The following is a 12074-nucleotide window of genomic DNA, read 5'->3' on the forward strand; positions in this document are numbered from 1 at the left end:
GAGAGGACCTGGCCTGTCAGTTCGGGCGAGCAGGGTCAAGACTGGTTTGCATATGGCTGGGCCTGAACTGTAATGACACGGTGAGCAAAAAAACAATGGATTTAGGCCAAGATCTCTGTACTGGGGTGAATGTTTGCCATTGTGCAGCATTCTGTCCATCAATTTGTTCTTTTTGCATTCATCACCCCGAGTGGTATGGGTATTCCCCGACGTGTGTCCTGTGCTCTCCATGCCACTGGAATCAAGCTATCCTGGCTGATGATGGGTGAAACCCTAAAACCGGTCTTAGGATGGTTGTTTCCAGTCCAGTGAGGACCTGGCCTGGCAATTCGGGCTGGACTGTTCCCATGAGACACAGGGTCAAGGCTGATTTGCATATGGCTGAGTCCAAACTGGAATGGCATGGGGAGCAATAAACAATGGATTTAGGCCCAGATCTCTGTACCGGGGTGAATGTTTGACATTGTGCAGCATTCTGTCCCTCAATTGTTCTTTTTGCACTGCACCATACAGTGCCTGTCTCAAACTGATGTTAATGTTAGAAGTGGGATTGCTATAGTACACTCCTCCCACATACACACCAACACACACGTGAATTAACATTATTAATCACAGCCTTTCACATGCAGATTGACGTTTCTTCGTCCACACCAATGTAAATCTATTGCTATGTGTTTTTCTTTCCTTTCCTTTTTTTAGCGTTGGATTATTCCTTTATTGTGAAACATGGGCCTGAGAACATGTCGGCCCGCTTATTTGGCTCAGCAGTTTTTGGATTCCCAATACATTGCTAAGTGTGTAGCTTGTTTCCTAAAATCATGTTCAAAAACTCGCTGTAATTCTTGAGTGTTCTAGTTTATTTTATTTTTTCTTTGTCTGCCAACGAATCACTGTTAACAATTGGATAACTGTTTTAAATCGTACTTTGTCACTGTGAGTTTTTTATGCACTGCAGCGTTTTATCTTTGTACTTTTTATGGTTTCGCTAAGATGTAACCGAATAAAAGTTTTATGAATTGAATATCCCTTTGTATTCTCCGGTTTCAGCTTTTATATCATTTACACTTCTGAACTCCTGCTATGTTAACCTTTTAAATTACATATCATAGCTTTCCTCGTGTGGTTCTCTGTTTCCTCCTCCTCAACACCAGGGTTTTTGTTTCTCGTCTTCATCAGTCTTTGTTCATTAAATATATCCTATTACAGAGTGGCGCCCTCCTCCTGTGATGTGACGGGTTTCCTCCTCTATACAATTTTGAATCCCTCTCTCTGCGTTACTCTCCCGTTGTCTTGGCGACCTCTTTAGTTTTCTGTTCTCAGTAGTAGATTTAAAGATACACGCTCTACGTGCGTTTCTCATGTTTCCTCATACAATTCTACCGCTTTTCATGAGTCTTGTTGTTGCTTTCACAATTTTTCTGCACTCTAGCTACATTTTTTTAACATTTCTTCCCAAATTTTACTTTTCACCCACAATAATTGCCCTTCCTTAGACATCATATAGAAACGTGAAATGTATGTGTGAATGTGTGACATAGTTCTGGCGTTCATATTTGTTTTCTACGGTTCTGCCCCCCTCTGAGACTTCTCCTTGACAAAACAATATTACGTTCATTCCGGTGCATGCGCACATTTTTTCTCTTTTGATTATGTGGTTATAATTTGATGTCTGTCCTTTATGGCTCTAAGGTGTGCATTTGTTCTGCCGTTTGACCTTGTTTTCAAGTGTCCTTGCCACCCCTGAGCCTCACCTTAACGCTTAGCGCTTCATATACGTTTCTGGAAGTCTTCAATTTTCTCCAAAACAAAACGACGGCGCCAAGATTTTCACATTTACAGAGCCGCTTGCATTTCCATCTGTATTTTGAGATGTGTTTTTTTGTTATTCTTTTTTTTTTTTTTAATAATTATACTTTAGACACCATAGCTCCTGCCTGTAAAAAGATTTGTAGCTTTATTGTTCAATCTGCGCTCCATCTGTGAGGAGCGTCTCAGGTGCTGTATTCCCTGTCCTGTGCTGCCATCTTGAGGAGATTCCGCGTCACAGCGCTCCCTCGTCCCGCCTCAGGCACAGGGGCGCTTGGAAAGCTGAGTCTAATGCACATTGACGGATGCAGGAGGTCTGTCTTTGCTCTAGTGTTATGAGCAGGGAACAAGTCCTAAACAAGCATTTGCAATGCAATAGGTCTCGCATTTGGGAGAGTTAGTGGTATTGGGGTTGTAAATGATAATGGGGCATATTAACAAGGAACAGGGAAAATTAACGCTAAGGGCGCTTAGCGTTAATTTTTTTATCACCCGCTATCGCTGGATAATATCGCCTGGTTATCGCGTTATTAACAACGCTAACCACCTAGGCGATAAAAAATCCAGCGATAGCGGCATTTTGGGAGGTTATCGGTGGTAATGCAGCGATAACCCTACAAGGATAGGGATATCCTTGTTGATAGCCCATGGTGGATTTAGCCATGTAATCCACCTCCCATTGGATTACATGGCTAAGTCTTAAAATTAGCAGATGTAAAAAAAGCAGCGTTAACCGTGGTTAGGCTACTTTTTTTGTCTCTAACAGGGTTAGCGTGAAGCTTGATAACAGGAGAAATGTCGCTAAGCGACATTTCTCCTGTTATCAAGCTTCATGCTAACTATTTTGCTCTGGAACGCCCACTTTGCATCTCATTAGAGATGCAAAGGGAAGCGTAGTGGAAAAGGGTGCTAACATGCGATTTTGCATATTACCACCCTGTTGTTGATAGGGCGATATTTTCATCTCCGCTTCTTTGGCTTTTGAAGCCAAAAAAGCGGAACTAAAGCCCTTGAAAATATGCCCCAATGTCTTTTACCTATTTGTTTTGGTTTGGAGTGGAGTGAAATTATATGGGTTGCATTGGAATTTTTAGCTGAGTAATTGTGTGGTGTTAGAGTTGTGGGTTAGAGTAAAATACATAAGGGCCCATGCATCAAGTTAATTACTGGTTGCAAACGAGTCGATTCACAGAATCGGCCCCTTTGCGACGGGTAATTATCCATTTGGGATGCATCAAGCCCAAAGCATTTTGCAAAATAGGTAATCTCAAAAGTTATGTTTACCTATTTTGCGAATTTAGTTAGGGAATCACAATTTGTGATTCCCTAATTGCAATGCAAGAAGCAATCTCAGAATGCGACTTTGCATTAAGGAATAGCAAATTACCAGCAACTTCAAGTTGGTCATAATTTGCAATTCCTTAGAAAAGTGCAAAAAAATAATTTCCAAGTGCCATGTGGTGCGCACACATGCCCACTGCCAATTTTGGGGGTGCATCAGGGTGGCCTTTTAGCCCTACTGGCACCCTTGAAATTGCATTCGCAATTTGCGATTACCTATTTAGTAATCGCAAATTGTGAATGGTTTCCCATTCAGTCCCATGGGCCTCTAGACCTACAGGAATGAAGGGGAAAGCATTCCCTATTAGTGAATTGCAATTTGCGATTCGCTAATAGGAAATGTGTAGGAATCGCTATTTTTTAAGCAAAACCTACATGCATAGGCAATTACGATTCCTTAAGAGCTATTCCTTAATAATCACTATTAAGGAATCGCAAATGCTTACCTTGATGCATGTGCCCCATAGTCATCTAATTAAGCTTGTTTCTTAAGTCCCTCAGATTCTCATGGGACAGCAGTCCAACAAGCATCATGTCCTTTACTGCCACATCCCACGTCCTCTGGAAACTGGTGTCCTAGCCAGGGAAATGCTGAACTTTTGTTATTTCCAGGGATGTCTTTCCCACCTATGGCTCCTTTACACAGTAAATCTTAGTGATGTTCAAAATATTGACTGCTGTATTAGCATTATTGAATAATTTCACCACTTTTTTCAGAACAGTAAACATAGACTACAATCTGGTGCCAGCTGGGGCCTTAATCATGATCCAATTAGCCATTTTCTTACTAATGTGCCTATCACTGTGGAATGACACCTGAACAATTAAGGCGCACCACAGAGTCCTTGTGAAGAGTGACACTCATGGTTCATTTGGTAAACAAACAACAGAAATGTAAGACTCATTGGCATGCCTATCACTACTGGATGACCCTTGGAATCTGAAGGCACACCTAGAATGTTGTAAAAGGTGTGCCCATCACCGCTGATAGATAATGAATGATCTCCAAAACAAAAAACAAACTTTATTTCCTATAATGGCCCCTTCAAACATGAAGTACAGAGGTGGAATCCTGATGTCAAAGCCGAATATCCTCTTTAGAAAGCCTAGTGCACAAGTCACTGTCCTCGAGGAAGTCTGTCTCATGCTGGCAGTGAGTAGTACACTGGAACATGTGACACGCCAATCTGGGTAATGGGCTCTCCAGTGATGTGTGAGCCTCAATGGAGTGCTCTCACTTGAGGCCGACAGTTGTTCTGGCTCTGTATTTAAAACTTACTACTAGTACTTCTCGAAAAATGTATGTCCCAGCGGCCTTTGCGAGGACCTCCAACACCTCCACAATAACCTGCCGTTCCTGTTTCCAGGGAGACTCTGGCTCAGGTAGACACACTTGACTCCATGTCTTGTTACGTCTACCTGCAGTAGCCAAAGGCGATTTTGAGGAGCAAAGTAGGCTTCAAGCAATCCTATCCCTTGTCACTAGTGTGCGCCCGAGCCGGCTGGAGCCGTGAACATGCACATCGCCTGTCCGGGCGCGTGCACAGCTTGTGAGGGGAGGGGAGCAGTGCGCCCGAGCCAGCCAGAGCCGTGAATGTGCACATAGCCTGTCTGGGCGTGTGCACAGCTTCTGTCCCCTTACACCAAAAAAGTCACAACAATAGATCTTGCCAAGGCGAGCAGTGCATCGCTAGGCGAGACCTAAAAAAGAAGTGGGGGGGACTAACTTAGTTCATCAGTATGCAAGTGGCAATGCAGTGCGTGGCATCGCAGTGCGTGACATCACAGTGCGTGACATCACAGCACATGACATCACAGGAACTGGCATCACAAGAAATTACATCAGATCTTAAGCCCTCACGTATATGGTTGGCGTGTGTATCATGAGTACATTTGAGCACATTATTTCGAGTATAATTGCAAACATCCTGATTTAGGCAGAAGATTCACACTTTTGTACGCTACACATAAAATAATGTTACCTTTTGTCAGCATTAAGCTTTCTCTAGCCATAGTACTTTAAAAGAAACAGTGATATTTAAATTATTACAACGCCTCCTCAGGGGTAGTAAGCGCTATATAAATGCTATTTATTTTGTGCAAATACTGGGAAAGATCAACACATCTGACATTCTTACAGTGAATAGTATACATATCTCCTAAACAGGGACTGAACAAAGTGAAAAGCTGCCTCTTTAAAGCATGTGTAAGTGCTAACAAGGTGTGAGCCTTTGTTTCCCCTCTGCTGAATTTGCACCAGGTGTGAGGCTCCTGACAGCTGCCAGCCAGGGGACTCCATCAAAAGGAGGCCTGATGACCCCTGGATTCGGTCTTTGTTATGAGCCCAGCAGGAGTCAGTAATAAGAGAGCCTGTCCCCCCTGCACGTTGTTGTAGATCGAAAGCAGATAACAATGTGCAGGTGCTGCTGAAAGTGTCCCGGTGTTTGGAAATTACACCGGGACGAGCTCAGCATCTTTTTCAGTGGGGCCCAACATCTTGGCAGGGTGGACTGCGTCCACCCTGTGAAAAAAGTGGGGGAACGCTGTCCAACCACGTGTACCCCCGAATTGTGCCCTGGTAATGAGATATCGCGCGTGCTGCGCCTCTGTGTGGCCCAATGGCACTAATGGACACTGGGAACTCGCTCACTGAGGAGTGACCATAATAATCAGTTGTAGTGCTGTAGTTTCAGTGCTGTACTCTTCTTGTGATGTAGTCCTTGTGGAGTTGTACTGCTGCACTGTCGCATTTGTAGCGTTGTAGTTGGTGTGCTGGTGTCGTCCTCAGTGCTGTAATGTAGTAATTGTGTCCTTGTCTTGTTATTGTGGCGCAGATGTTGTCCTGTGGTGTTACACTTCTAAATCTGTAAGTGCAGTGTTGTATCGTTATGGTGTTGAATTGTGGTTGTAGCCTTTTAGGGTTGTATTTGCAGTTTTGCTGAAGTAATGATGCAGTATTGTTGTTGTTTGAGCAGTACTGGAGTGTTGATTGTGCTGGTTTCGTATGGTGCGTTGGACTGTCAGTGGTAGTGATACTAATTCATAGTTACAGTCGTGAAGTTGTAATGCTGTGATTACGTTGCTCCCCGATGGAGTTATCCACTCGCAGCAACACCCCGCCCCTGCAAGATATGCTTAAGGGACCCCCGCACTCACATCAGCAGGGGCTATGGGGGGCCCCCTCTAGTATGTGTAAGCCTGCCCACTTACACCGCATAGTATGCGGGCCTCTGTTACGCCCCTGTCTCGGTAGTATTACTGAGTGGTCGAAGTGGGCGGGATCAGAGGGGCACTACGTGCCCATACTTTTTTAATTTAAGGAAAAACATACCCCTACTTTCTGTGAAAAGAGAACCGTCCCGGGACGGTTCATTCTGAGAGCGGAATTGCTTCAGCTGCAGTGTAAGGCAGGGAGTCTCCTGTGCTGTGAAACAGAGGGAGGGGCAGACAGCTAAACAAGCCTCCTTGCCAGGGTGCTGTTGCCTGAAAGAAATGTAAATGCACACAACGGGTCAATCTGCAAATGTATAGGGTGCCTGGGAGCCGGAATTGGCTTTAATTGATGGAATCACTTGGCACTTCCTGATGACACAGATTTATACTTTTTGAGTGTTATTGGGAAGGAATTACCAGCTGAGCTGTGAAGTGTGGGCTTGTTAGGCCCCTAACTAGTCTCCACTGCTCCAACCAGGAGTCAATTCCATGGCTCTCTGGTTACAGACACAAACCTCTGCAGTGCATTCATTAATAGAGCTTTCACAAAGTGCTATAGTGCCTTTTCCACTGATTAACATAACTTTAGTTCAGTTTACATTTAAGCTGTGTGTCATTTTATGTGTATATACCTGACTATGAAAGACCTAAAAAAGTTACAGAATATTTTGTATTTTTAGCCGCACCTTTGACCCTGCTCCCATTGTTCACAGCATCACAGTTCCCTTACTGTTTTTTAATGCACTTCGACCTCTGGCATTGCTACAGACTACAGCGCTTGCCTTCCACTTTTGTGACGTTTTAGTACCCAGGAGCTCTTGTGTACACCCTTAGGGGTCGATTAGGATTGCGGTGAATACTCATCCTCCGGGCCAGCGGAAGCCACCGCCGGCCCGGAGGATGCGGATTCACCGCTGCGGTAAATGAAAAGACCCCCCCCGCCACATTAGGATGGCTGGGGGGTCATCGGCAGATGGGAAGACCGTCTGCCGCTTTTTCGCCGCGGTCGCCTTCCGACCGTGGCGGAAAAGCTCTAATATGGTGGCGGCGTCTATCAGACACCGCCAGCTATATTAGGATGAGCTTCAGGACATGCCTTTCCGTGGCGGCAACGCACCCACGGAAAGGCATACGGTCTTTTCTTTGGGGGCCCGTTGCAGGCACCCAGGGTGAAGGGGGAGTGGGGGGTGCACATGGGGGGTATCTATTGTAGCCCCCCTGCATTTGCATGCACAATGTGGCAGGCACCGCGCGGTGCCTGACGCTTTGTGCATGCAAATGCACAGCATGCATATTTAACTTTGCGGCGGGTGCTGCTTAAAGCAGCACCCGCCGCAATGTTAAATATATAGGGGTGTGACCGCCAGGGTGACGGTCACATCCTAATTCCACCGGAGGGACCGCCGCTGCCCCTGCGGATGGTCCCTCCACCTTCGGGGGTGGCTGCGTCCGTCCGCCATCCTAATAGGCGCCTTGGTCTTGTTTTTCTGGAGTGTGTATTAATGCACATTTGTTCCTGTCAGTGCAGTCTCTGGGGTGCCCAACGTAGGTCCAGGAGTACAGGATCCAAGATAGGCTTTCAGGACATTAACATGAAATAAATGTACAACCAATGATCCCAGTGGGCCCTACTTACAGGGTCAGTGGGTACCCTGAGAGTCTGGCATGCGATCTGGATTGGACACCCCCTGTGTCTTTGTAGAATTATTTTGATATTGGATACTATAATAGTCACTGCCCACTGCTAATCTCATCCCATAATGCTTTGCAGGGCCTTTGGTTGGGATTGTATTTTTGCCCAATAATAACTGTGCTTGGGGTGGTCCTAAGAGGGACCACCACTGAATCGTTCAGCAAGATGTGCTCTTTGTTTTCAAGGCATCTGCTTGGTTCTCTCCCTAGGTTAGGGAGGATCCCAAAATCATCACCTCTCTCACTGCTTGCTAAATTTTCATTTTCACTTTTGTGAAATGACTCTATGCTGGAGCCTGTGCACAGGGTTAAGAAGTATGATTTATGGCCCTGAAGCCAAAGTAGGATTTTCACATTTGACCTTGCTCAGATCCCACTAAAAAGCAACTTTATGATCTCTGCCTTTAATTTAGTGCCACCTAGTGGTAGCTCTCTAGGGTTGTTAGTGTTACTCTATCTGGCTTCATAGAAGAGTTGGTCCTGAAAGTGGTCACCCATGCAATGGCTGCATTGATGTAAGCAGATGTGCATGCCAGGAGGCAGAGCCAGAGCAGGGGCATGGACGGTCCTCTGCTGCCCCCCTCAGGTGAGATTGATGCACTGCACATTGTGAGGTCACCAGATACAGGTCTGTTCTTTCCCAGGGCTCCTCCGAGTCTGTGCAAAGGAGCTTCCGGGAAGTATTACACTGGGAAGGAGAAAGATGTCTGCACATGCGCAGGCTGAGGCACTTCTGCAATGTATGTAACCCTTCCTGCCTGAGCTCTATAAGAGAGAAGGGCCATTGAAGGTGATTTAGAGTGGGGCAGAAAATGCAAAGACACCAATTGGTGAAGAAAGAGTTCAGTTTGGCTCTGGAGGCTCCTCGGTCGTGGCCTTTCTTCCAGCTAGAGTGTCCAGCTCTCCATTATCACTTCGCAGAACACGCAGGTCACTGAGGAGACCCCTTTTTTTGCAGTTTTTATTGAGCGCAAACTCGACCTGAAGGTATTGGAGCAGTTTACATGAGCACCAGTTGCATTACAGATGGACACATTCATTTTTGGTAGGCATGGAGAGATTAAGTGATTTGCCCAGAATCACAGAATGTTCAGGGTCATTGCCGAGACTCAACCCAGTTCCCAGATTCGAGGTCGCCTGCCCTAGCTGTTAGGCCAACTCCTCTACAGGAATCACTGTAAAAGCTGCTAGTAAGTCTTCACCTTAAAAAGAATTGACAAAATAGTACCCGGGCAGGGGAGAATGGGCCAGTTTCCTGGTATATTTACAATAATGCAATTTGTTGCAAATGTATAGCCTTTGCAGCAAGTAGCAGCATGCTGCAGGCATGAGTCCATTACTTTAACTGACTGACTGATTCTAGGCAGATCATATTCTGCCAGACTCTGTCCACTGATCTGAAAATATGTCAGCCCTCTGACCCAGGCCTAACGAAATAAATAAACACCAAGCTGCATGCTCCCAGGGCAGGTCCATACCATGGGTATTCATTAACATATTCAGGACTATTTTAAGAAAATTAATTTTCTTAAACCCTCCAAGTCACTAAATTAAATTGAGCCCAACCCCCTGTTAGCTGTGCAACAGAGCAGGCAGGCTTAATTTAGAGCAATGTTTAAAGCCTTTATTGGGTACCAACACAAAGGATAAAGTCAAAATACAAAACATTTATAAAAAAAAATGAATTAGAAAAGACTTTAAAAGTTAATAAGCAAAGTGACACCAAAATGAAAAAAGTTCCAATAAGAGGAACCAGAGATAAGATGTTTTAAAGCTTTTAGTAGAAATAGCGCCTAAAAGCAAATAGCAGCAATGCTAGTCAGTGGTTGCATAGATTGGGACCGATGTGCAATTTGATGCTCTCCGCGATGAAGTGTGGGCCGCATACATCAACCATGGTTATCCTAGTTAAAGATTTTACCATCTGACTTAGCCATTTAAGTCCTAGTCCACCAGGGAATATACTTCTATAGCCCCCATGCACCCTACCTCGTGGACTACAAGGCACACATAGGGATGACTGATTTTTAAAAGGGAGGTCTTTACTTGTCATAAAGGATCATTTTAACAGGTCGCACTGCAGCAGCCATGATACACAGGGTAGGCCTGAAGCCTTGTTTCCTTTGTCACTGTACTGGATGGCACAATAGGTGCTTCAGTCCACTAGAGGCACGCACTTTCCAGGCTCTGGGTGCACCTTGTACACCATGTACTAGAGAGTTATTGACCAGTTAAGTATACCGATCAGGAATAAGCCAATTCAACTGTGTTTAAAGGGGAGAACAGACACAGAACTACTGGTTAACAGGGGTAAAATGCACAAAGTTCTATAGCCAGCAAACAAAAATAGGGTACAGCAAATGCAAGGAAATGGGAGTGACCACGCCGAAAATGTGGATTTCCTACAGCTGTTTAGCAGAAATTGGCGGGATCTGCATCTCAAGAAAGTGTTCCAAGCGACATGGTGCAGGACCATTCCTGTGCTGCACCTCCTTCCTCCTACCCACAAAAAGGGACCTCTTTCATAGGCTGGGAGAGTGGGAGTGGTTTGTCCTTTCCTTAGAGAGAGTCAAAATGGGAGGGAACCAAAGGGGCACAAGAAGAAAATATATTGCAAGAGACTGGGTTGAGCAAAAAACCTTTTGCTGGAGACATGTTAGAACAGAAAATGCCTTGCAGGAGACTGCTTTGAGCAGAAAATGTCTCGCCGGTGATTGCTTTGAGTCAAAAATGTCTCGCAGGAGACTGCTTTGAGCAGAACATTTCTCACCGGTGATTGTTTTGAGACAATAATGTCTCGCAGGAGACTGCTTTGAGCAGAAAATGTCTCACCGGTGAGTGCTTTGAGTCAAAAATGTCTCGCAGGAGGCTGTTTTGAACAGAAAATGTCTCGCCGGTGATTGCTTTGAGCTGAAAATGCCTCACAGGAGACTGCTATGAGCAGAAAATGTCTTGCCGGTGATTGCTTTGAGCCGAAAATGCCTCACAGGAGACTGCTTTGAGGAGAAAATGTCTCGCCGGTGATTGCTTTGAACCAAAAATGTCTCGCAGGAGACTGCTTTGAGCAGAAAATGTCTCGCCGGTGAATGCTTTGAGTCAAAAATGTCTCGCAAGAGACTGCTTTGAGCAGGAAATGTCTCGCCGGTGATTGCTTTGAGTCAAAAATGTCTCACAGGAGACTGTTTTGAGTAGAAAATGTCTCGCCGGTGATTGCTTTGAGACGAAAATGCCTCACAGGAGACTGCTGTGAGCAGAAAATGTCTCGCTGGTGATTGCTTTGAGCCAAAAATGTCTCGCAGGAGACTGCTTTGAGCAGAAAATGTCTCGCCGGTGATTGCTTTGAGTCAAAAATGTTTCGCCGGTGATTGCTTTGAGCAGAAAATGTCTCGCCGGTGATTGCTTTGAGTCAAAAATGTCTCGCAGGAGACTGTTTTGAACAGAAAATGTCTCGCCGATGATTGCTTTGAGCCGAAAATGCCTCACAGGAGACTGCTTTGAGCAGAAAATGTCTCGCTGGTAATTGCTTTGAGCCGAAAATGCCTCTCAGGAGACGTGTTTGAGCAGAACATATCTTGCAGGAGACATTTTCTACTAAAATCACCCTCTTGCCGATATATTATGTAAATTTTGAATGAAAGGTCTGTCCTCACTTTTTATATTCATATGAAATACTACAAGGTAAATTCCGTGAAATTTTGTCTGATTTTGTATAATTTTTGTCTAATTATTATCACAAAATGTCATGAAACTTTGTGAAATTAAATTTCGCACAGACCTATTAAATGACTTTAGCTCCATAGGGATTCTCTCTTTCGCGGCTGTGGTGTATTATTTGTGTTTGGTATTTGTTAGAATGGACCAAGGCAGTAATGGTGCATTCACTTTCACACGCAGAGAGGCACACACAGGCACAGATGTCCACAAAGACCAATTCACAAGCAAAAAAGTTTGACATGTCGGCAGTCATATGCACACCCATGTACAAAAGTCCACACACCAAAAGATACACAGCTAAGGAGGCA

This window comes from Lissotriton helveticus, chromosome 12 (assembly GCF_964261635.1).
Source record: "Lissotriton helveticus chromosome 12, aLisHel1.1, whole genome shotgun sequence".
Classification (NCBI taxonomy): domain Eukaryota; kingdom Metazoa; phylum Chordata; class Amphibia; order Caudata; family Salamandridae; genus Lissotriton; species Lissotriton helveticus.